Raw genomic sequence first — 6001 nt, forward strand, 5'->3', positions numbered from 1 at the left:
TTGAATGAGCTAATTAAGATCATGTCATATCTTTACAAATCCTAAAATGTTAACTTTAGGGACCTTTTCTCCTCAATTTGAGTGTGAGGAAATTGAGAAAAGCACAGACCTAAATACGGATCATCTCCAAAATGAACGGGTAGGGACTGAGGGCCCCAGTCGTGCTCTGAGGGAGAAGAAGGCAAGCCGGATAACCAATGAGTTCTCTGAATTGGACAAATCTGAAAGGAAAGAGCTTGAGGAGGCCATTATGCTTGTGCATGTAGGCAATGCAGATCTGAAACAACAGAAGTAAAGTAACAGAGTATTTAGTATGTGATACTCGAGTTGAATGTCAGACATTGGTAAAAAGAGTTTACACTTAATTATATAAAACTTCACTGACATTATTATGTAAGTGATATGTCGGTTTCTCATTTTGAATATATTCCTCTTCTAAATTTCTGTAATAATTTGCTTTTGATTGTTTAAATTGTGTGATAATTGCTTAGAGCATTCAATAAAACTCCAGGAAAAGTGAAGATATTAAAATATCAAGACAAAAGACAAACTTCCATTGAACCTACGTAACAGGAGATACTTGGCCCTGCCTGCCATTTGGCGTGGCTCTCGTCCTTCATAATCTCTGTCATCTTCTATTGTAGCCTTCCAATAATAAAGCAAATCTTCTTCCCAAAGCACCACCTTGCCTTGGATTCAGTTACTGCCTGTGGAAGAGTGGTGAGGGTTTAAATGTTGACTAAGTTTAATGAATCTTAAGTCTCTCTGTGACTTATGGAAAATGTCATAATTTTTTAAAAGTAATTCATTAATGTATGCATAACTGTTTAATTATTAACTCATACTAAGGCCAAAGCAATTTATCACAAAGAGCTTGTCATGGTTTATGGGTTGGATGGTTGTATGGGATGTATGGAATCATACTTCTTGTTTGGCCATCCCCATCACTGTCTCCTGGATGTCACCTTAAGTCTCTGTCAGGTTTTATTCCACTTTGTATTTTCTACTTCATGCTTTTCCGGTGGTCTTCCATACAAGTACTTTAATATGTCAGTTCCTACTACTACGCCCTCCTCACCTAGTCAGTAAAGCACATGATGCACTGGAGGTCATCTTCATCACTGAGCAGCTTTCTGTTCACATTTCAGACAGACATCCTGGGTCTGTTCAGCACAGTGTTTTACAAAACATTTTTATGTTTAAATTTCTATAATGTCACTTTTCCTATTCTTGCTTTAGGATGAAGTGGAGAAATTAACAGATTCCTCTCCGAGTCTCAGAACAAACATGGTGTGCATGAGATACCGAAAAGATCGAGAAGAAACCACAAGGTGAGTGGAGCGCCTTCAAGTGTAAGGTTGTCCTGAGGACACCATCATAAATGAATAAAGAAACAATGCGAGGTCTGAGTTCATATTGTCCCACTCCTTGCTTGCATGATCTTATTTGGTTTTTTCAGTTTTCAGTTATTTTGTTTCAAACACACTTGTCTCCCTCCTCAACACTGAGCCTTTTCTAAAGTCACTGCAAGTCTCAGTGAGGCCTTAACTCAGAATTGTTAAAAGGTTCAGTCATTTTCAGTTTAAAGAATCTGAATGGCAAAGAAGACAAAGAATCTGACAATGGGGTAACTGATTGTTATAAACTGCAACTGAAAGGATGACTGTGTTAACATGACATTCTGTGGAAGTGAGGACAGAATTCAAAAGTGAAACTACCAAACCACTAGAATATGGCGTTCATATGAAATATGCTAGAGTCACCTGCAAGAGCAAATCTGAGAACGTTGTGGTTTTAACAAGTCAAATATGCAAACAGATGTAGAGGCGCTTTATGAAAATGAACTGCATTAAAGTTCTCTGAAGTTCTACATTTCATACGTCACTTTGAGATGGCTCTGTTAAGCTGGGTTAGCACTGCTGCCTTATGAATTCAATGTCATTGGTCTCAATTCTGGGCCTAGATGTGATTGTGATGGATTTTCACACGTTTGTGTGTTTTCCCTGTCATTCCCAAAGACCTTCTGGTTAGGTTGAACGGTGAATCTAAAATGGTAAACATTGTGAGTGAATAGTGCGTTGAGAAAAAAATGAAAAAGCTTTGAGACAAGTCCATCAAATGCACGTTTTTACAAATGGCACCTTTAGCTTCTTTCTGTCTAACACTTTACAATCCTCCTCTTTCACAGAAAGTCTGATTTTTTTTTTTTTGTTTCTTGTTTTTTGTTTGAGAATATGGGTGGGTGCGGATGTGTGGTGCTTAAATTCAGCTTCACTTGCCTAGGTGTATGTTGGATTCAAACTTTAGTGCTGATTAACCGGAGACAGAATTTTAATGAAAGAGGGGTACAATTTAGGAAGAAGCAGGTATAATCATGCTTAGGAAAGGATATGTATCTTACACAGTTAGACAATATTAAATTGATTTCAATGTACACTAAAACATCTGGTTCGATTTGGCTACTTAAAAGAAATTCTTGGTGACGCAAATGCAATTAGGGTGTAACACGTCACTTACTGTTGTATTTTCGATTTCTGTGGGTCGATATTTGTTTGCCAAGACCGTTTTCATGTGACTGTGGGACATTACCTGATGAAGTGAAGACTGGAAGTGGGGACCGCCCTCAGGACAGACAGAGGAGAGCTTGTGGATGGTAAGCTTGATGCCCAAGGTTGTCACAATAAATCAAAGTGATTGTAAGAGAAACGTCACATGAGGAAGGCAGTAGTGGGCAAGACAAAACTGGGAGAAAAAGTGTCTGAAATAAAACCAGCACCATATTTGCCCATTCCCAAATAACGGTTTGACCAGCCAAAGCAATCACCGGGACCGGGTGGCAAGTTTTGAAGTTTAATGTGTATTAGCAGACAGTCTGCTTCCTCAGCCGGTAGACCTCCAGCTTCAACAATTTGGAAAGGACACCAGCAGCAGGAGTTCCATGACATCTGATGAGACTGACCTGGTGGTTTTGTAGGGAGTGCGCTGTGTAACTGCCCAAAATTCTTGTTTCATTCTGCATCTGCATGACACGGCGAGTAAATCAGTTCAGGGCTAATAAAGGTACAGCAAAGGATACGGACAACACTTAGAAAGGAGAGAGTGGGATCTAATAGGTACTGAGGATGTCCAAAATGATGAAGTCTCAAGGGGTTAGAGACAGAGATGAAGAGGGGGTAAACGAGTGGTCCCAGAGAGGTACACAACCCCATGTCTATGTGACGTGAAGCTTCATGTCGTCTCACAGAATGAGCAGTTTTTGTATAGTTTTATGACTTGTTAAAGCTACAGCTGCCACATCCTTTCGTAGTACAGCGAAACTGCTGTGACAAAGCATCGCATATCAGATAAATGAAGTCCTTTAGAGAGTACTTGAGTATTCCGATTGCAGATGCATTTTGCTGCAGTGCCATTACTTTGCCATTTTCTAATTCACATGTAGATATGACTCGGTGTGCACATTAGACCGCGCTGACATTCTCTATCGTGGTTTTGCAGCTGTCTTCAGTTTCCTCTGATTTGACCGAGCGTTGCTCACTTAGCTTGTTAGCAATGATGGCTGTGAAATCCATACATCACATTCTCACTCTAAATTCACCTCTCTTGTTGTAACTTATGGAGTTTGATTGCATTTATTAGATCTGAGATGGTAGTAGGGTCTTACATGTGATTGTCTCGAGAGTGCAGCACATCAATATGAAGGTGCACAATGCCCGACATACATGAATGGGTTTTCCAACACAAGCAGCATTCAGTAAATTAACTGTGGTAGACAGCATATTGATGACATTTATTAACCGTAAGTACATTCAGTATTCCAAGAGTATATTAAATGCTTTGTAAATGAAATAGACTGCCAAATATTTGAAATAATCGCTTGACACAACAATCTGATAACAATATACATTTTAAATCTAATCCTATCTTCCATAAACTCCATTTTTCCAGCCATATCCACAAAGATATGGAGGTTGGGTTAACCAGCGACTCCCAAAGTCCTTGGGTGAGTGTGAGTGTGAATAGGCCCGGTGTTGGACTGGCACTCTGTCCAGAAATGGCGTCTGGTTTGCACGATAACTGCTAGGATGGGCGCCAGCACCCAGTAACCATGAACTGCAAAATGCAACTCTGAGAAAGTTACGTAATATTATATTAAAAAGTCAGAATCTTGTTCCTACTTTTTGTTTCTGTTATTGCCTATTTGCATCAGGCCACCTCTAGTGATGTCAGGATAGTTTGACATCACACCTGCAGATGTGTTTAAGGTAAAATAATGGAAACATATTTCATTTGTACTTGCCACAGATAAAGACTCTGAAGACAGGGAGACAAAACAACAACAAGATTCAGAAGTTCCATCTCAGCCTGCCTCCCATAGTGGTCTGACAAACCAAATGAACCCGGCAACCAAAAGTGAACAGAATGGCCAGGGCCAGAGCACTGGTAGCGAGAATGACACAGCCGGTGAAAGGAGCAAATCTCTGAGTGACACAACTTTGTATGTTCAAAACAACACGAGTGAACAGCCTTCAAATGATCTAAAAGTAAGTAGAAAGCAGTTAGCGTTAACACTTCAGTCACACAACAGAAGAGAAGCAGAGCTTATAATGTTGCTGTCCACTTTACAAACAAGTCAGAAAATAAAGACAAGCTCTTTGTATCTATGAAAGGTAGGCGTGCTGGGGGCAGACTTGCTGAATTGAATGAGCTAATTAAGATCATGTCATATCTTTACAAATCCTAAAATGTTAACTTTAGGGACCTTTTCTCCTCAATTTGAGTGTGAGGAAATTGAGAAAAGCACAGACCTAAATACGGATCATCTCCAAAATGAGCGGGTAGGGACTGAGGGCCCCAGTCGTGCTCTGAGGGAGAAGAAGGCAAGCCGGATAACCAATGAGTTCTCTGAATTGGACAAATCTGAAAGGAAAGAGCTTGAGGAGGCCATTATGCTTGTGCATGTAGGCAATGCAGATCTGAAACAACAGAAGTAAAGTAACAGAGTATTTAGTATGTGATACTCGAGTTGAATGTCAGACATTGGTAAAAAGAGTTTACACTTAATTATATAAAACTTCACTGACATTATTATGTAAGTGATATGTCGGTTTCTCATTTTGAATATATTCCTCTTCTAAATTTCTGTAATAATATGCTTTTGATTGTTTAAATTGTGTGATAATTGCTTAGAGCATTCAATAAAACTCCAGGAAAAGTGAAGATATTAAAATATCAAGACAAAAGACAAACTTCCATTGAACCTACGTAACAGGAGATACTTGGCCCTGCCTGCCATTTGGCGTGGCTCTCGTCCTTCATAATCTCTGTCATCTTCTATTGTAGCCTTCCAATAATAAAGCAAATCTTCTTCCCAAAGCACCACCTTGCCTTGGATTCAGTTACTGCCTGTGGAAGAGTGGTGAGGGTTTAAATGTTGACTAAGTTTAATGAATCTTAAGTCTCTCTGTGACTTATGGAAAATGTCATAATTTTTTTAAAAGTAATTCATTAATGTATGCATAACTGTTTAATTATTAACTCATACTAAGGCCAAAGCAATTTATCACAAAGAGCTTGTCATGGTTTATGGGTTGGATGGTTGTATGGGATGTATGGAATCATACTTCTTGGTTGGCCATCCCCATCACTGCCTCCTGGATATCACCTTAAGTCTCTGTCAGGTTTTATTCCACTTTGTATTTTCTACTTCATGCTTTTCCGGTGGTCTTCCATACAAGTACTTTAATATGTCAGTTCCTACTACTCGCCCTCCTCACCTAGTCAGTAAAGCACATGATGCACTGGAGGTCATCTTCATCACTGAGCAGCTTTCTGTTCACATTTCAGACAGACATCCTGGGTCTGTTCAGCACAGTGTTTTACAAAACATTTTTATGTTTAAATTTCTATAATGTCACTTTTCCTATTCTTGCTTTAGGATGAAGTGGAGAAATTAACAGATTCCTCTCGAGTCTCAGAACAAACATGGTGTGCATGAGATACG

This window comes from Polypterus senegalus, unplaced genomic scaffold (genome assembly GCF_016835505.1).
Source record: "Polypterus senegalus isolate Bchr_013 unplaced genomic scaffold, ASM1683550v1 scaffold_2666, whole genome shotgun sequence".
In the NCBI taxonomy this organism is placed as follows: Eukaryota; Metazoa; Chordata; class Cladistia; order Polypteriformes; family Polypteridae; genus Polypterus; species Polypterus senegalus.